This window comes from Mirounga angustirostris, unplaced genomic scaffold (genome assembly GCF_029215605.1).
Source record: "Mirounga angustirostris isolate CCGP_5_RB_7025 unplaced genomic scaffold, mMirAng1.0.hap1 SCAF_13, whole genome shotgun sequence".
Lineage (NCBI taxonomy): Eukaryota > Metazoa > Chordata > Mammalia > Carnivora > Phocidae > Mirounga > Mirounga angustirostris.
Genome location: NW_026991721.1, coordinates 97,693,396 through 97,710,084, shown reverse-complemented (window position 1 = coordinate 97,710,084; position 16,689 = coordinate 97,693,396).

Genomic DNA, 16,689 nt, shown 5'->3' with positions numbered 1-16,689 from the left:
GTGAAGTTTGAGCGGGGAAGAGATGCAATCAGGGACGTGCCTTAAAAAACAGACCGCAGGAGTGTGGAGAAGTGTGTGTGAGTGTGTGTGTGTGTGTGCATGTGAGTGTGTGCTTTTGCTAAAAAATGCTAAAGACATGGAGACCAATTAAGAGGCTTTTCAAACAGATTAGAGAAAAAGTGATAAAGCCTGGACCAAGGTGACAGAAGGGAGATGTGAGATGGGGTGGGTTTGACAAAGAGCTGTGGTAGATGATAGACCAGACACAGAGTTGCATTAACTGGTGAGGGGCAGGGGGTGAGCGAAAGGGAGGTGTTGGGGATGACGACGATGAATTTTCTACTTAAAGACCTTGGGTGAATGATGGTACCACTAACTCAGATAAGGAATGTGCGAGCAGAATAATGAGGTCAGTGTGGGACACGTTGGCGGAGAGCAGGATGCTGGTGCTGGGGACAGGCACTGCCGTCTTCTGCATGACGAGGGGACGAAGGGTATTGTAGGGGCGGTGGTCAGAAGAGAAAGGGGGTGTCCTAGGACACGGTCAGGGCCTAGGCTGGCATTCTGGCCAGGCAGTCAAGGTGAGCATTGGAGAAACCTGACACCATCTGCAAAGCTAGTCTGCATTCCTGGTTCTCTGGTCACACCGGTCCCCCTCTCTGCTTGTCATGAGTCAGGCACTGACAGCCTCCGTGGTACCGGCGATTTATCAGTGAGTGGAAAAAGATAATTGACCACCATCTCACCTCGCCTCGCCTCAGCTGATAGAGAGAAATCTAACTGCTTCATTCCACTGTAATTTCATATAACTCTCCATCTTTTTCTCCCTAGTTTTTACTTGGAAGTTTACACAAGTGATTGATGATTTGCTATCAAATATAAAAAAGAGGCTAAAATATCATTGGACAGTTTAACAGCCTTTAAAATATAATGGTCTCTCTGGCTGGACATCCACGGTAGCCGTAGGAGCCCCGAAGGTCAAGGTTTAATGAACTGGGGAGAATTAGGGAAGGAAAGTGAAAGTGATCCATGCTCAGCGCTGGCTCCACAGTCCGCTGACCTTGGGGGAGGAAGGCACCTCGTGTTTTATGGACCCCTCTGGGGATGTTCTTGGGGTTATCAGCAGCCGCTGGGGAGGCTGGTGGGGCTGGCCTGGTTGGCAGCACCTTGGCTCATGAGGCTGTTTGCTGGGATCTGATCCTTGGTTGCACTCACAAGATCACCCCGGGCTCAGCCTCTTAGCAGGGATCTCTCCAGCTTCTGCCTCAGGGAGAGCCTGCCTCTGACCCTGTCCAGAGAGCTCAAATGTTCCCCTTGCCTTCATTTTTGTGCCCTGGGGACTCTCTGACTTGCTCTCTGGATCCCTCTTGCTTCATTCTTAGAAGTGGAACTAGCCACCTGGCCTCCTTTGCAAGAACATGTCAGTATGACATGGTGAGCAGAGGGGGGGAGGGGAAGTTATCGTCCCTAAGTCACCTACTTATGCAATCTTACACATTCTTCCAGGCCTTAACGTACATACTATCTCATTTGAGTCTCTCTTCGACCTTTGAGGTAATTGTGGTGCTCACTTACAGATGAGGAAACCATGATTCAGAAGATGCAGTAGCTAGATGCTAAAATGGCTGCCATTCATGTCCATATGCAATCCCCTCTCCTGGAGTGTGGGCCAAACCCAGTGACTTGCTTCTAATGAATGGAATATGGCTGAAGTGATGGGGTGTTACTTCTGAGATGAGGGTTATTTTTTTGTTTGTTTAAAGATTTAGTTTATTTATTTGTCAGAGAGAGAGAGAGGGAGGGAGAGAGCCTGAGCAGGGGGAGTGGCAGGCAGAGGGAGAAGCGGACTCCTCGCTGAGCAGGGAGCCCGATGCAGGACTCCATCCCAGGACCCTGAAATCATGACCTGAGCCAAAGGCAGATGCTTAACTGACTCAGGCATCCCTGAGATGAGGTTGTTAAAAGACTAGAACTTCCATCTTGTTCTCTTACTGGCTCATTCTGACGGATTTGCCATGATGGGAGATGGCTTATGGAAAAGTCCATGTGGCAAGGAACTGAGAGAAGCCACCAGCCACCAGCCACCAGCCCTGGAGGAATAACAGTCAACAGTCAACTGGATAACAGTCAAGTGAGTGAGCTTGGGAGCATAGTGTCCTTGCTGAGGCTGGGGGAGTTCTGCAGGCCCAGCCATCACCCTGATGGTAACTTGAATGGAGGCCTAGCTCAGATGCACCTGGACTCCTCATTCACAGAAACTGCACTGTAATAAATGTGTGTGGTTTTAAGCCCATTAGGTGTTGGAGCATTTTGCGATGCAATGACAGATAATCAGAATTGTCAAATAAGTTGTGAAAAACAGACAGTTAATAAGTAGTAGCATTCAGACTCAAACTTGGGACTGCTTGACTTTCAAGTGTCATGATCTTTTGGTGATATTTTATTGGTTTAAAAAAAAAAGATTGACATATGCCCATGGCTCTAGGAGGAGCTAGACTGTAGAGGCAATTAAGTCTGTTGGACAGTGGGATCCTGAGATAAGCAGAGGGCCAGGCTTTCATGGAGGAATGGTGTGTTCTATCTCTATCTGCTGGGGATCCCTCGGGTGGGGCTGCTGAGTGACTGTCCTTCCCCCGAAAGGTCTTTCCCATTAAACAGATTGCACTTAAGAACATCTGCCCAGGAGCCCTCCAGCTGATTTAAGTATCTTTGCTTTTAATTTTTGGTCCCTTTCAGAGGGAAAGAGAAAAATAAGGTTAGTTTCCTGAAGTGTAATTGTTTCAGGCAGTTATTTATTAATGAAAAGGAACAACATGTCAACAAGCCCCGGGTCTCGCTGTAGAACTAATGTTAGCCAAGGCGCAGGTTATAAGATAGGTAAGCCCACTGTCAGTCTGCATTTGTCCGGTCCCATGATCACCTATTAATTACTTGGGCTCCGGGCCCTTGGGCTGGGGGACTGTCTTTGCTTCCTCCCCACATGGAGGGTTGCTGTACTCCAAGGGCAGGGGAGCGCCCTCTCAGATGCAGTTCTCCTTACAGAGTTTTCTGGGTCTTGGAGAAATCTGAAGACTCACTCTCGGCCTGTGCCCCAGGATGGTGGAGGGACAAGGCCGCCCGACAGCTTTCTCTGTTGAAGATGTGGGGTGTGGAACTCTGGCTTGGGTCAGTGGTGAGTTGTGTGAGTTTGGTCAAGTTGGAGTTATACCCGTGGAGAGGACCCAAGGGAATGAAGGTAAAATTTACCTGATGAATCCTAGAAATTAGAAAGGTGTGTGTCAGGGACACTTGTGGCAAAACTGTTTTCAGCAGAAATGTTTAAACTCATGAAGGCATAATGAGTCCTTCACTGGGATGGTCCCTGGCTCTGTGTTGCTGCCGAAGAGTTGGGCTCTCCACCACCCTTGGTATGTCAGCTTTCTGTCCTCAGGCTCACTGCCTCATTGCCATAAAATGGCTAACAGCTCCTCACTCAAGATAGGAAGAAAGAAGGGACTTCATAAGCTGGATCTGTCTATTTTATCTTGGAAAGCAATTTTTTTTTTCCCAGAAGCCCCTGTCCGAAATTGGTCACATGGCGACTCATATTGAATGGGGATGCGCGAAAGTGAGTATATGCCCTTTAAAAAAAAAATCATCAGTAGCAAGAAGAGGGCAAGAGAGAAGGGGGTTAGAAATGGCTAAGTTAGCTGATCAGTTAGCCGAAGGGTGTCAGAAGCATGGATGTTAGAGCAGGAAGGGGCCTCGGAGATGGACTGATACAGTCCCAGAGAGGTTATTGCTTGTCTGAAGTCACAAATTAAGTGGCAGTGCCTACCGTGCTTGGAAGAGGGCATAAATGAATTACTTCCATGTTTCACATGGATTATGAGACTTGAGGAAAACTCCCTTAAGTAGAATAGCCTGGAAACCTAGGGTTTCAAAACATATCTGTAGTTTCTTTCTAAATAGTTATGTGGTTTTCTAGAATATAGAGATAAATTAAGTTACAGAGAGAAAAAGGAAAAATGGAGGGTATTGGCTATTTAGGTTTGTCTGTTTTGTGGCTACAGAGGTTTAAGATGAGCAAACTCCTTGGGACCCACGTACCACCTCTTTGCTATCCAGCCACAGAACATCACACAGTGTGGAGGTGCTCAGGAGGCCAAGGCGACCGAGGGGGTTAATTCGGGCCCAGCAGCAAATATTTGGTGTGTGCCCACACTCTGCCCAGTACCAAATTAGGGCCTATGGTAGATAGAGAATAAATGCAATTCAATTTAATTCAACATGACCCAACAAACATCTATGGAGTGTGCTTGTTTCAGGCATGATAAATATATAAAGATAAATAAATGATGCTTTCCCTCCAAGTGCTCACAAATAGAACGGACAACAACACGAACAACTCACTAAAGTACTATAAAATACTCTAATACAGACACGAACCAAAAGCAATGGGACTCCGTGGACACAAACAGAGGGGCAATTTGAATGGCCATTCATTCCACAGCACAACAGAACAGAAAAGAGATTGAGAGCATGATGCCATTGAACTCTCTAGAATGGAGAAACTGATAGGTCAGACAATCCAGAGTGATAAATATGAGAAGTTCAGATAAAACTATGGAAGCTACAAGAAGGTATCACCAGGCCTGGATCTTCTCCAAGAGGACCAGAGAGAGGGTCCGGGGAGGAAGAAGAATGGGAGGGATGAGTGATTTGGTAAGAATTGAGCCATGATAAGGAGGTGAGAACGTGCATGATATCTTTGGAAGCCAGGCCTTGAACAAAAGGGCCTGTGGGCAACCTCTTTCTTATTTTTCTTCAAGCCCCCAGTCACCGAGTTTCAAAGGGCTTTCTTACATGGTTCTAAGCAGAGGTATTCCTCTTGGCCAAAGAAGCCCACCCTTTAAGTGCATTCCTACAAGAGAGGCAGAGTGGTCAGCAAATACTCGGGGCTCGAAGGCTGGAGGTGATCCGTGGCCCACTTAAATCCTGGTCTCAAATCTGGCAATTCCTAAGAGACTGATTCTAACCACTCCCTCCCTCCATGCCCAGAAGTTTAGATTAAAAAACAGAAAGTTGAGAATTTTTCCAAGCACGGGAAAAATGCCGTTGTCATTCCATGTGGCAATCTATCTCTAAAGAATTGTTCAAAATTCGATGTCCATACCCTTTTCTACGTTATCTCTAGATTTCTCCTTTCAAGGCATTTCGAGATAAAGGAAGCTCATGAAAAGTTCCAGATAAAGATGCAGGATGCTGAAGGAATCAATACCATTTATTGAGTGCTTACTAAGTGCCAGGCACTGTTCTAAATGCTTTACATGAGAAACTTACTTAACAGGGAGAAGGTCGTGCTGCTGGGACTGCTGAGCCCCCAGTGCCTGCAGCATGGAACCAGCGGCTAGCAGGATGCAAGAAGGCGTCTGTGCAAACACAGCTCTTCACAATGGTCAGGAAGACACATGCCCATTGGGCCCATTTCAATGACTTCATCCATTCTGCTCAGCCTCCCGTCTCTGCCCCCATAACTAGTCTGACATTCGTTCATATACTGGCCAGAACTTTCCTGTCTTTCCCACTACCTGCATGTAGGCTGCAGCTTGATCAACCACGCCTTAGACCCATTTTCTGGAAAGCTCTTCTTTGGGCAAAAGTGGTACTGCTCATTGAGTTTCTGAGCAGAGCTGCCACTGGGGCCAAGGGATGGCACAGAGAAGAAGCCCATCAACAGGTCCAGGATGGGAGGTCTCCAGAACAGTTTCTGATTGTCATCATGGCAGGTTGGAGAAATGATAACCTCATTCCGCCTCAAGAGAAACCTCTGTGTGTCACCAACAATCATACAAATGAGACTCTTAAAATGAGATTAGGTTGAAGCCCAACCAATCAAAGTTGGAGTCTCTCTTGCTCTATGACTTCATTTAAAGCTTCAGTGCTATCAGGAAGAAGAAAGAAATCAATATGACATTTTCTTCATCATCGATTTTGCTTTTTGCTAAATGAAAATGCTTTTATTCCCTCCCTGGTTCCTTCCACCATGGAAGGTGTTCTTTGTCCCCACGTCCCTACCTTTACCCCCATCCTCTTAAGCCAGCTGAGCTGGGGCAAAGAAGTCCATGCTGCACGTTGGCCTTTTTGTACTAAGCACTTAAGAGTCTTGCAGAAGATGTCACCTTAATTCACCAAAGACTTGTGAGTACAACAGTCCTCACTTGGCAGACCTGCCTGCCGCAGCCGGGCTCTGACCGTGGTCTGCTCTGGGCAGCTAGGGGTTGTTCCAAGTTTTGTAGACGGAGAGTCGATAGCGCACTTACTCCAAACAGCTCTCGCGGCCCCAAGGGCGCAGCCCGACCCGATGCCCTGTGCCAGCCTGTCGCATCAGAAGGGAATTTGATAGGCGAGATGATCCCATCTTGAATTCATTCATGGGCTCTGGTTGCTGAAGCAGCAAAGGGACCTCATTAGAAGATGTTCTCACCTGCTCAGTTACAGAAGAACCAAAAGGCCTTTGCTGAACAACACAGTGGCCTCGTTCCCATAGAAGTCGCACAGCAGTGACCTTCGAGGGCTCTCGACCAGCTCCCATTATGTTGGCGCCAAGATGGTCCCAATCCAGGACTTGACTCGCTCGGCAGTATTTGGAAAGAGAGAAAGGAACAAAAATTTGCAACAGAGGAAGGAAAAATAAGACAGTTCCACGGGCTGGAAACTCATTTCCTGAGGAGCGGGAGTATATCGCCCGCTCTCTGGGACTCACCGAGCTCCAGGAAGCTCGACCAGTCACTTAATAAGTCATTGAGGACGTGTGGTTTAATTAACTCGCCCCAAATTCCTCCTTTCCCTTTCTCACTTTTGCTATTAATATTTTTCGATATCTGATAATGCAGTGTAGTTAATTCTTTCTGGCTTTATAATGAACACTGCCATAATGAAAAAGGTTAGCGGTGCTTCGGGCAGCTTTTAATTATCCAGCCGAGCAGGTAAAAGCACTTTATTCTTCTCTTTTTTTCCCCTTACTTAGCAATTAATGGAGGAGCTCAGTGGCACTTACTGTACCTTTTTTGTTTTCTAATGGATGATGCGGCACGGAGCAGGGAGGCCTTAGCGTACCCCTGTTACTGCCAAGTGCAAACGTGGTCGGAGGCTGTTCTGCTGCATTTCAGGCTGCTGGCTTGTGGGGCCGAAGCCCCTCTGCTTCTGGCTGAAGGTCCTCTAATTAAAAAGCCGAGTTACCTGGAGTTGCTGTTACCAATTCCCTGTCTTGTTATTTTCTCTCTTTGCATCTGCACCCCGAGCCCCCGAAAATGCTTTATAGCCCCACTGGCCTGGCTTTATGGCAGACATTTTCCTGGTTCTGCTTAATTGGGCCGTCTTCCTTCTGTCCCTCCTGTAGTAACAACAGCCTTGGGATTGTTCTCCTTGCTTTACAGACGGGGAAACCAAGGCCCAAGGAAGTGGTCTGCTTGGCCGAAAGCCCTTTCTTCCATTCTGATGATGCCATCATCAAGCTAATTGTAACACTACCTTATAGGAGGGAAGCATTTAAAACTGATGGGAGCCGCTTCTGAGTTTCCTAATCCATAAAGTCACGGGGAGCAGATTTTTATTACAGGTGGAATCATTCGCATGATTCCTCTTCATTTTGCAACAGTGTTAAACAAAAAAAAAAAAAAAAGAAAAGAAAAAATTATTCAGGGAGTGCCTAAGACATTTTTCTGTGGATTGAGAAAAGCTGACTGCCCCTCAGACTGCATATGCAGTTCTCTTTAGAGGAGCTGGAGCAAGTTTTATAAGAGCCCAGGGCCTCCTGAAGAGGAAGGGAGGGAGACCCCATACGCTCTCTAAGATGGGAAGTGGGAACGGTCTGGAGATGCAGCTGAGGTCCTGTGCAAAGTCTGTCTGAAGGAAGGGACCCTGGAAGCCTAAGGTGGGGATGTACCAGGGGACAAGGGCAAATGGAGCTAGTGATCTGGGCTTGACCCCCAACTGCTGGGTTTCTGGAGTGGACCAGTAGTTATACCTGCCAGGGAATGTGCACTGGGAATGATGACTGGTATCTGAGAAACTCAAAGAGGTCCCTGTGAGGGCAGGAGCCCCTTTAAAGGTGGTTTATTGGGGAGCCCGGGTGGCTCAGTTGGTAAGTGTCTGCCTTCGGCTCAGGTCATGATCCCGGGGTCCTGGGATCGAGCCCCACATCGGGCTCCCTGCTCAGAGGGGAGCCAACTTCTCCCTCTGCCTCTGCCCGCCGCTCCCCCTGCTCGTGCTCGCTCTCTCTCTCTGTCTCTCAAATAAATAAATAAAATCTTCAAGAAAAAAAAATAAAGTGTGACATTCATCACTCAGGGGCACTTGTCTCATTGTCTCCATTTTACAATAGCTCTTTAGGGATAAGCTTCAAGAAAAAGGGAGATGAAAGGTAAATTTCGTAGAACCCTTTGTGCCAAATACTCAATACATTCTCTTCCCAGCACGTTCTAGGTTCACAAACTTCTGGCCAGATCAAATCTCACTGATGCCGCTGTGGCAATAGGACTTGAACGTTGAACTCATCAGATCCTTGCTGCACCCCATGACATTTTGGTTGCTTGTGGCCCCTGTCATGTGATCTTAACTAAGTTGAGGTTAAAATTAGCGCTCACTTTTAGTGCGAGTACAAACTTTAAGCAGTAGCAATGGCCGTGTTGGATATGGAAACTTGCAAGAAGTGCCCGGACCTCCAAATCCACCAGGGTCAACAGCCACCCAAGTTTTAGGGAGAATTCTAAACCTTGCAGCCCAGTGCAGATCACACTGTGACCTCAGGTCCCCGGGACTGTGTAAAACTGGTCTTCAGCTACCACCATGACGAGGCTGGTGGAGAGATCTCATGATCCAGTCTTCTACCCGGTATATGGGGGCAGGACTGGCCCCATGGGCCTGTGTGTCACAGAGGTTCTCGGACAACGTGGGGGAGGGTTGGTAGCTTGAGGATGATACGCTGGCTTTTCTGTTAAGTACTCAAGTTGATGAAATCTGTCAAAACACTTACTTTATATTTGAAAAGCACTTTGAAGTTTTCAGAACAACAGCAAAACCGTATCACACCGGATTCAAATAACACTTTCAAGTGTCATGAAAATGCTCCCCATTTTACAGATGAAAAAGTCAAAGCAATAGAGGTTACCTCCCTCTTTAGAGCAGTGCTTCTCAAGGAAAGGTGGGTGTGTCCCCCCCCCAGGGAATATTTGGAAATGCCTGGGAATATTTTAATAATTCCTGGGTGGCTGGGGAGATTCGGTGCTGCTGGGTAGAGACCAGAGATGCTATTAAACATCCTGTAATGCACAAGGCAAAGAGTTACCTACCCCTCAAGACAAAGAATTACCTGGCCTAAAATATTGATAGCTTAGAGCTGGAGAAGCCCCGATCTAAGGACGTGCAGCTAATGGACAGAAGAGCTGGTGATTTTTAAAATGGATACCACACTGTAGTTCACGATCCCATCTGCCGTTTGTTGGACATTTACCGAGTACCGTCCGAAGTGCTTTGAACCCATCAGCTCAATCCTCAAAACAATCCTGAGTGGCAGGGATTATTACTCTACTTTCAAATGAGAAAACAGAGACTCAGAAGCACCAACTACGTCGTCAATGGGCATGTGTCGTCTCACTTCTGGACATCCCCTGGCTCCACTTCTCTGCCTGGCTCCCTGCAGCATAATACAGACAGAAAATTCCTTGCCTGACCAGCACCAAGCCCAGAATGACTCTTCCTTACAGGCTTAGGTGGTCAGAAGCCTCAGGGTCCAGGATCATCAGAGAAAGTGAGCTTCGAGAACATTGTCTCCTCCTTGTTCTCTCCAGGGTGCAAAGTCAAGGTTCAGGGAGCCCAGCGGCCTCAGAATGTGCTCCTGCTCCCCTCTTATACCTATGGCACAGCCCTTGATATGCAAACACAGCCTTCATTCACTTATTCATATACTCACCCTAAAATATTTATCAAGGGTTAAAGACACCAAGGGGAAAGAACTATATCCTGTCTCGATTCCCAAGTTACGGAAAGCCTGTTGGGTCGGACAAGCCTAAAAAAATCACTCTATTACACTGTGCATGGTGAAGTGATAGAGATATGGCCAAGTCGTCAGAGAAGCATAGGAAAGGGGACCCTAACCAGCCTCTGGGGGGCTGGGAGTCATGTGAGGTTCCCAGGAAGTCACCGCTGAGTGAGGTCTTAAAGGCTTAGATGGAATTCACCAAATACAGAAGGGGAGAAGAGATGTCTCGGAGGCCTAGAACTTCACGGCAAAATGCAGGTAGTCCCGGGTTATTGGAATGCCAAGCACAAAGCAGGGAATGGAGGTGGAAAAGTAGGCTGCAACCTGGAAGGGGGTTGTAAATGCTAGGGAGACATTGAGGAGGAGAATGCATCTTAATTTTCCCGTCACAAACCCTTAGGGAGAGCCACCGTGTATTTGAGATCAGACCGTGCTTTAGTCCATGTGGAAGATGGACTCCAACCAAGCAGGAGGCAGGGAGGTTAACAGTGAGGTTACGGCAGGAGTTCAGGCCGGGGGTCTAAACTAGGGTTGGAGAAGGAGGGTTAAAGTCAGCGGGAGGGGAGGTCAAGTCAGTGGAATCGGGTGTCTGGATCTGGGAACTAATGGAAAAGTGTAAGTTACGTTTGGCCTAGTTGCATGAGCAGTCTGCAGGACATTCAGGCCGATCTCTGTCCAGTGGACCACTGGACATACAGGTATGAACTTGGAAGGAGGGAGATAGGCTGGAGGTACATATTTGGAGATCATCAGCAGAGAAGTCAGAACTGCAACAGGGGAATCGGTTGAGTTCATTGGCCCAAGTATTCTCCCCAGTCCATCAATCTGTGACCAAAGTGCTGGGCAGATGCACAAACATGGCTGTTGGGAGTCCACCCATATAGGAGGCTATCTAAAGATGGTAGGAGGGCATTTTAAAAAGTCATTGAGAAAAAAAAGGACATTGCAAGCTGAACAAACAGCTCCAAGAAGGCAGCTGCCCCTTGGCAATCAAGCTTGACATTCCTACTCAGGATAAACAGAATATGTAGGCTCAGTGGGAAGCTGTCTTTTTTCCCTCCCATTATGAAAAGAATGTCCATTGTTTGGGACCCGAAGTCAACAGCTCACCAACCTTACCATTTTCACTGACTTAGACTTGAAGTCTTCCTTATCGGGATTAATATTCACTACAGGGCCATGAACCATGGAAGACCCTACATGGAATCCAGATTTCTGTCCAAGACTGAAAGTCGTTAGATTTCCCACATTATTCCTCTTTCTGCTAGGTCTTAGTCCTTCCTAAATATCAGGATCTGTACACATATGCAGTCACGTACTCAACACGTGACCGGGAACATGCAAACACACGCATCCCCCCGCCCTTCCTCCTAGTAGGGCACATACTTAGAGTCAGAAAAACATGTCCTTCCATATCAACACCTGGCATCTGGTATAAAAGAAATCCAGACTTAGTAATTATCCTAGGACTTCACAGCAGGTTCTTCTGACCAGTGTTGAAGGCTGGTGCCAGTCACCATAACTAGGTGTGAATTAACGTAACAGCTTCCATGCTGCAGAGCCTCTCGGGCTTGTGTTTGGAACACAGGGCTGTGTTTTAGAGCCGTGGATAAAGTTCATTAATAGGTGTGAGCACAGTTCTCAAAGGGCAGTTCTGCCATATTTCCAGTCACTGTTCAGAATTCTCATTAGCCAATTACCCTGCTCCCATCCTTCTAGCTCCCGCGGTAATGTGTATCTTAAAGGCCCTGGTAAGACACAGCATGTTTTAAATATACCTTAATGTATTGGAAATGCACAAGTCCCCTTCGGGTTTATATATCTTAACCACTGGCCAATTTTGCAAAGTTATAAATAAATGTTACAGGCATCAGCTGCAGTAGTAGAATCAGCTGGGGATATTTAAAAGCCAGTCTAAAGTCTAACTTACCTCTAAATCTGAGATATAAAGCAGGGTAAGCAAAGCAGGTAGGAATATGCAGATAATTTCCTGCTAATAAAATCAACAACCTTGACATACGAAGTGAGATTGAGTAGGAATAGGGTTGGTGGGGGCAGCAGCTTGGTTGAATTGGCGAGTATTTCTGTGCATGGGGCTGTGCTGGGCATTGTGGGGATACAGAATGCAGAAAATCATGGTCTGGCCATCAGAGGGTTTATAAACATGGACGTGGTGATGAGACAAGGTCACAGGTAATAGAGAGGTTGAGGGGAGTGACACTGCAGAAGAAAATGTTATGGGGGCCAAGTTGGGACAGTTCAGAAAAGAATCCTTTGAAGAGGTGGCAACTGATGGACTTTGAAAAGTGGGCCTGATTTCATAGGCAGAGATTGGACACCTGAAATGCTGGGAGTAAGAGGATGCACAGAGGCTGGGAGATGGGGAAATATGGCATTTTAAGATACAGCAGGTAGTTCAGGTAGGTGGGGGTCATGCAGGAGAGCAACGGGAAGTAAGGCTGGAAGGGTGGGGAGGGGACAAACTGTATAAGGTCTTGAATGCTAAGGTGAGGAGTTTTTTAGCTAACTCAGTAGGAAATGGAGAGTTAATTCAAAGCTTTAGAGCAGAGGAAGAATAATGTTAGAGTTACATTTCAGGAGGACTTATTTGGCAGCAGGGTATATACAGGACAAGAACGGAGACAGACATATAGGGATTGAGGAGACCAGTTGGGGAGTTACTGGAATAAAACAGAGACAGGGGAGGAAGATCTGAACTGGGGAGTGAGTGGGGGGACTGCCGAGGGGAAAGCACCTCTGAGAGGTATTAGGAAGGAAAATGAGCATGCGGGACCCTAGGCATCTGATGGATATGATGCACGAGTACTGGGGGCTGCTTATAAGACAGCATCAGAGATGGCGTCAATGTTGTCAGTCCCAGTGACTGGCACCATGGCTGAGCCTCAAACACAATGGAAATAAGGCTGCCACAGAGATAAACTGACTTGGGGGTGGGAATGGGTGTGGTGGATGAGTGAAAGTTCTAGGAGACATTCCAGTGATAAAAGACCTGGAACCCCAGCAAGAGCCTGAGTGTAGAGATAGGTATTTGCAAGATAAGAGAGACCATGAGACCGGTAAAGGAGAGAGGGTAGAGCCAAAGGAGAAGACGGCCAAGGACAGCTCTGAAGATGCCCTTGTTTAGGAGGTCCCCTCATTGTAGCTCCTATAAATGGGGATCTCTTGACCAGCATTTGGAATATCTAGTCACTTTCAAGATTTGACTTGGCCATTGTTATTCTTGGGCAGGACAAAAGAAGATATGAAACCAGGAAGCCAGAGTCTGCAGAGAGGTCAAGACACATTCCAGAATGGGAGCACCAGGATGCTGGGAGGTGGAGGGTGGGCTAGCAGTGGAAGAGGGAAGGAGTTGAGCAACATTCCTCTCTGGCAAGTCCTTCTGTGGGGTCCTGGGAGTCAGTCTAAAGATATTCCCCATCCCCAGGGGAGGAGAGACAAGTTCGTTGACATGGCATGTGAAACAAGATTCTTGAAGATGAAGTTAGCCAGTCAGGGTTCAATCAGAGAAGTAGACCACCAGGAGTTGGGTGTGTGGGCATGCACATATGCATACATGTATACATACATGCACACACACACATGTATTTACATATATACATATATATGTTTTCACTCCACATCTCTCTCCGCCCACCTACCCAAGTGATTTCTTACAGGAATTGGACCTTACATACAGTGGTAACTCTGCCGTCTCTTCTCTGATGCTGTAGCCTGCAGTCCACAGGGAGGCAGGCATGAAGGCAAGGAAGATGTGAAGTGGGGAGAGAAAGGAAAAACTGAGCCCCCACGGAAAGCTGGAACCCACGGGAGTGGACTGGAATCTCCCATTCTTGCTGCCTCTGAATGTGACCAAATAGGTGCATGGCAGCGAACGCAGGTGACAGCCTCCATCGTTAGAGAGCAGCCCTCCTGGCCCAGGGGTCGGAAGGGCTGGACGGGGTGCCGGGAGAAGTTGGAGAAGTTACATGCCCAGCTGGTGCCCAGCATCAAGGAGAGGCGACAGCAGACAAGTGACAATGTGTATGGGCTACAACAGCGCCTGCCCCAACCTTCCGGAAACACAATGGCTCTTGCTGGGCTTCCGCCCTCCATTTCTCCCAGGAAAGCGTCTCTGGTGGCTTTTCTTAAACAGAAACCTACAGGGTTGGAGCTCTGGGAAATGCAGTTTGTTTGGCCTAGCTGATTTGACACTTAGAAAGTCATCACAGCCAAGGGAAAAGGGGAATTAGGAGAGGAGGAAGAGGGAAGAGGAGCAGGGTTAGGAGACCAGGCTCCAATCTGCTGGACACTCACAGTGGAGTTGGACTACAGGCTCCCTAAAGTTAAGGTCTACCTCACATTGATCTTGTTCTCTTGCACACCACGTAAGGATAAACTACTGGGGACCTGGCAATCTTCCAACACCATACTGTTATATGCATATGTATTTTACTTACTCTTCAGCAAGCCCGAAATACAGACTGTTATTATTCCCATTTTACAGAGAGAGAGAAACCGAGGCTTTGGGTGGTTAAGCAATAGGTTCAAGGCTACACAGCTAGAAATAAAGCATCCTGACCTCCCAACAGAGTGCCTGGCACACAGTAGGTTTTCGATATATAGTAATTAAATAAACTGGTGGGTTTATGGACAAGTGATGGAGAAATGGACAGATGGGAGAGGTACATGGTAGAACTAAAGGATCTGGCAGAGATGGAGAGGTCAGGGAGGGTGGGGCAGGGGAGAAGCGAGGGGCACTTACAAAGCCAAGTTGACTCTGTGGAGTGCTCATCTTGATAGCGGAGGGGAGAGGGTCAGGGGGAAGCCAGACAACCGCTGAGACTAGCTTTCTTTTGCCACTGAATTAATCCATAGGATCTTCCATGAAAGACTGTGCTTCCGGTGGATCATCATTTGTATTGCTTCCTGGGGCCCCCATGTAGGCAGTGAACCGAGGATCAGGTGCCTGAGTCCTGAACCAGCCTTCATGAGCAACTCGCCATGAACTTTGGCATCTCGTCTCCATCCCCGTGCAGTGAGGACGCGTGCCCAGCCATTTCGCCAGGTTCTGTCCTTTATCCTGTGCCTGAGGTTTGACCAGAGGAAAATTAGCCCATCTCTTTGCCCCTCAGATGCCTCAGAATGATTAGCCCTGAATGTAGGAGTTATACCCCTTAGAAATAGGAGTAGACCCCGGGCCCTTCTAGATCGTTTCTGGAAATACGTTCGGTCCTCGGATGTGGGCCTCACCAGAGCACTTCCTTGGCAGCCTGACTCTCCTGCTAGGGGAAGTGGTCCCTCAGAGTGGGAGCTAGTCTCGGAGACAGTTTGTCTGCCTTCTCTCTGAAGCTTCCTGTGTATGGGAAATGAATAGCTCCCATCCACACCCTCCCTCCCCCTTGGCAGGCTGCTCCCTGCCCTCCCTGTGAGATTCCAGGAGTCTGTGACATCATCTGCTCACTCCCGGGAGAGGCTCTGGACCATGGCTGGGAGCCCCCAGAATGAGGAATCTGCAGGAAGGGAGAGTGTGCCAGACAGGGGAGCTGCTGAGCTACTGTGATTGGGCTGGGCTGGGGTAGCCATGCGGGACAGAGGAGCCACGGCTGGGTGGGGGGCACGGGGACCCCCGGAGTCTGAGCACCCTCGGGGGGGCCCCAGCGCTGGCAGGCCCATTTGCCATCCTTAAGGGCGAGGACCTATCCTTTGTGTGTCAGCATTCTCCAGAGCTGTGGACTCCAGAGTCTTAGAAATCCTCCTGCAGCTGAGCATCCCACTGGCCACAATTAACCTGTTCAATACTAGGTCAGCAGCTTTGCAGAGAATGTTTGCTGATGGCATTCTACTGGGCACACTGGTACTGTTGACTCTGGTCCACAGAAAGCCTGACATGTCCCTTGTGGCAGAAGAAAGCTAGGAGCAAATTCTGCCTGCATCACAGAATCCTTAGGCTGAGTGTGACATTTAGAGGTCACCTGGCCCATCCTTGTGCCTGCAGGCAGGCCTGGACATAAACCAGCCTAGACAGATGAGAATCTGTTCTCTCTCTCTCTGCCTTCAAAAACTAAGGACATTTCATGTATACCCTTAGTATCCGATATCCCTCAACCCTGAGACAGTTCTTCTTTAGAGCTCATCTGTATTCCAGGGGTCCTCTGATTTGTTTCTCAATGGAGATGGGAGATACCCCCATCATATGCTGGGTGGATGCAGGAGCGTGCTCGTATGGGCTTCTCTGAGCCCACTGCGCATCTCTCTTCCAACTCAGGATTCAGAGACATCACACTGGTAACTTGCAGTCAGTCGTGGTACGAATATTTACACCACAGAAATTGGCAAATACTACAAATCAGGGAATCCCCGCCCCCACCCCCAGAGAACCCATTGTTCAACATTAACCAGCACGCAACTAGTTGAATACCACGATACTCCTCTTTAGAGGAGTATCAATTCCTCTCTGGATACAATTATTCTCTGGATACTTCACGTTAGTGCCTTCAGGGGAAGCTCCCTCACTGGGAGGACTGTAATTTCCCCAAGGGCAGAGGCTGTGACTTGCATTTCCCCACTGCACAGGGTTCCTGATCAGCAGCTGCATGTGGACAGCATGCTGAAGGAAGGAAGGACACCTATCAACTCATCAGGCCGCAAGACTCCAGCTTTCCACGGTC